Source organism: Neovison vison, chromosome 1 (assembly GCF_020171115.1).
Source record: "Neovison vison isolate M4711 chromosome 1, ASM_NN_V1, whole genome shotgun sequence".
In the NCBI taxonomy this organism is placed as follows: domain Eukaryota; kingdom Metazoa; phylum Chordata; class Mammalia; order Carnivora; family Mustelidae; genus Neogale; species Neogale vison.
The window spans coordinates 25,129,379-25,133,356 of record NC_058091.1 but is presented as its reverse complement, the minus strand read 5'-3'; positions in this window follow the sequence as shown (position 1 = coordinate 25,133,356).

The following is a 3,978-nucleotide window of genomic DNA, read 5'->3' as shown; positions in this document are numbered from 1 at the left end:
TTTCAAGAGGATTTCACAAAAGGAATGAGCAAAAATGGCAGTTCCAATGGCACACCGACATTCCAAGTTTAATGTGGGAAGGTCATGTACCATTCTGCAGCTGTTTTTCCAACTCTGCTTTCCAGTCAGGTATGCTACCCTTCCAACTCCTCTTCACCAGCCCTACGACTAGATCCTACCCAACTCAGGCAAATGCCAAAGAGGCTGTGGCCTGGAGGGCTGCTGGGCCTGCCAGGCCTGCCAACCTGCACCCTACAGGTTCTTTTTATTTGTTTTGTTTTATTTTAATTTTTAAAAGATTTTATTTGACAGACGGAGATCACGAGTAGGCAGAGAGGCAGGCAGAGAGAGAGGAAAGGAAGCAGGCTCGCTGCCGAACGGAGAGACATAAAAGTACATTGTCTCCTTTGCGACTACTGTCAACAACCTAGAGTCTTTAGATCTTTAGATTTGTGCAAATTTTGAAGAATCACCCACAATTTAGTGTACCTGTTTGAATAAAAAAAAAAAAAAAGCCTTGGGGCACCTGGGTGGCTCAGCTGTTAAGCATCTGCCTTTGGCTCGGGTCATAATCCCGGGGTCCTGGGATCGAGCCCCACATTGGGCTCCCTGCTCAGCAGGAAATCTGCTTCTCCTTCTCCTATTCCCTCTGCTTGTGTTCCCTCTCTTGCTGTCTCTCTCTCTGTCAAAATAAATAAATAAAATCTTTAAACAAAAACCAAAAACAAATGAACAAACAAAAAGCCTCCCTGGAAGGATCCAATCTGATTTATACTTAATTTTTTTTTTTTTAAGATTTTAGTTATTTTTTTGACAGAGATCACAAGTAGGCAGAAAAGCAGGCAGAGAGAGAGGAGGAAGCAGGCCCCCAGCTGAGCAGAGAGCCGGATGAGGGGCTTGATCCCAGGACCCTGAGATCATGACCTGAGCCGAAAGCAGAGGCTTTAACCCACTGAGTCTCCAGGCATCCCTACATTTACTTTTAAATAGATGTAGCGAATTATCAATGAAGATAATCCCCTTGGACTCAGGATATCTGTGCTTTAATCTTAAAACCTAAGTTAACATCAAGATTTTCTTTTGCCACCAAAGAAAATTCTTCAAAGTGAGTCCATGCTCTCATTTGTCTAACTCTCCCTGTGGGCCTCTGGGCTCCCATCAATTCGCCTTGACACTGAAAGGCAGTAACAGTGGTGAATAAATACCAGGCCTCTTTTTCCAGCTTTAACCGCATTTCCTAATTCTGTCCCAAACTCTGCCAACAGAGTGGGCTCTTAGGGAATGAAGACTTTTCTTTTGTTCTCTTAAGACTCTACTGACAACTCTTAATAGATCTCAGGGTCGGTCGTAAGTTCGAGCCCCACACTGGGTGTGGAGCCTACTAAAAAATAAAATATATTGGGGCACCTGGGTGGCTAAGTCATTAAGCATCTGCCTTCAGCTCAGGTCGTGACCTCAGGGTCCTAGGATCAAGCCCTGCATTGAGTCCCTGTTCAGAGGGGAGCCTGCTTCTCCCTCTCCCACTCCCCCTGCTTGCATTCCCTCTCTTGCTGCTTCTCTCTCTTTGTGGCAAATAAATAAATAAAATCTTTAAAATATATATATATATATATCCAACTTCAGAATACTCTTGTCATTCACTGTCTCGTTTCCACACAAGCTGCTTCTCAGAGAGTCAGAGAGGACAAAAAAAAAATTATGACAATAATAATAATAATGAAAATTTTTTAAAAATCACAAATCTGTTCACATACTGATTAATACAACTCTTTTTAGAGCCATGAAGGAAGGTACAACTTCTGGGTGTGAAAGGGACTGTGCTAGGTCCGTTTTTGTTATGTTCTGTGAAACCTTGGCACAGTGGCCATTTGGGGCCGGATACTTCTTGGTTATGGAGGCTGCCCCGTGCCCTGCAGATGCTAAGTAGCTTCCCTGCCTTCCACCACTATTAGCCGTAGCATCTCACACACATGCATCTCAGTATGACAACCAAAAATATCTCCAGGCATTAAAAATGCCCCTCTGAGGAACACACTGTTTGCCACTGAAATCTGCTACACTTGGTATATGGAGGACAAGGCCTATGGGACTTCTCTTGCATGGCTTTCCTGGAATTATTCCGAAGACTGAACCCTGGTTTACCTGCAGTAACTCTATTCATGAGTTTCATAATAAAATGTATGCACATTCCCCATATGACACACCTTTTAGTAAGTGCTCACCACCCGTTACTTCCTTAAATCCTGACAAGCCTGAATGGTAACCCCAATTGTGAATAATCCCCTATTTATAAGATGAGACTTGGACAGTGAAGTGACCTGCCCAAGGTCACACCGAGGCTTAGCGGCTGTTCTCCCTCTCAACCCCCACGCTCTGCTGGCTTGTTTCTGCAGACCATAACATCGACAGTTAGGATTCATCATGTTGGCAAACTCAAAACAGATTTGGTGGGGATAATGGTTTCTGAAAACTCTTCAAGTCTGTATGAGTCTGTTTCCTTTCATTTCATATGTTTTTTATAAACACCAGGGGAGCAATAATCATTTGAGCAGTTAAATTGAGTTAGCAGGGTGAAATCTACTTTTTTTCAGGCTTGAAATTACAGTGAATCATTTGCCATTCTGATTGAACTACAGTTCCTCCCTGCCCCTGCCACCACCTCTCTCCTCTCTTATGGCTCCTCGGGCCCCATAACTGGCACTCTATTTCTCTTTTAATTTTCCAAACAATAAGATTGTATTTTATACTTAAGATATTACTCTAAGGGACAATAACAGGGGTGCTCCACAGCCAAAATGCTCAGAAAAAAAATCAAGGAAATCAAGAAGGAAAAGAAGAGAGGGAGAAAAGGAAACTGAGAATACAAATATTTTCCAGAACCCTCGCTATTAAAGCTTGAAAAACCACAGTGCTTTGCAAAATACCACGTTCCATTGTTAGTTTGAAAAAAAGTTGGACGCACTCTGGGTGCCCCAACGGGTAGGGAAGAGGTGTTGGCTGGCTTTGGAAACCACACCTAGGGGGTCAGAGCCAAAACCTTAAGGCTCAGGCTTTTCTGATATGGGTAGAAAGTAAAAGTGTGGAAAAATCTTTTTTTTTTTTTTAAATCAATAATCTTTCTCACTTAGGGCACCAGGAAACATTTTGGGTCTGCTATCCCTCAGAGGATAAGCCCTGCCCGGTGTCACGAAGTGACGTTAAGACACTAATTTGCAAGGGTGGTGTGATGCTCCTACCTTGTGATTCCCTGGGAGTCCCCCACCCCCACCCCGCCACATGCCCAGCTGGATCCACATCCTCCCGTTATCTGGGCGCTTACCTGTGATCTCAGCTGAAACAAATATTGGGAATAGCTAGCTGTGGATGGTTTACAGAACACGATTAAAATATGAATCACATTTACAACTTGAAAGCACTGTTTTAAAACCAGTTTTAATCCCGGCTTTCCCTGTTCCTTTCCGAAAGCAGGGACCTAGCCAAGACCTTGGAGTGCATGAAGAAGGTGTAAGGCACCACCTTTCCCGAAGGAAAAACCTGGTCCCAAGTCTTCTCCAACTCCTTTGCCACATGAGACCATGAGCACAGAATTCTCTGAGGGAACAGGCATAAGAATTTTAATCTGCTTCAGTTTAGATAGAACTTAGTATTTTTCAAACTGCAAATTGCAACCTTTTGGAGATTAATAAAATCAATTCCGTAAGCTGCAAAGAGCATTTTTTTAAAAAGCACCTGACTCCATGCCAGGTCTCGTTCCAAGCTTTGCAGTGTGAGAGCATATCCAGTAAAGAAAATCTTGAATTGGGGCGCCTGGGTGGCTCAGTGGGTTAAGCCTCTGCCTTCAGCTTGGGTCGTGATCCCAGGGTCCTGGGATCAAGCCCCGCATCGGGCTCTCTGCTCAGCGGGGAGCCTGCTTCCCCCTCTCTCTCTGCCTGCCTCTCTGCCTACTTGTGATCTCTCTCTCTCTGTGTCAAATAAATA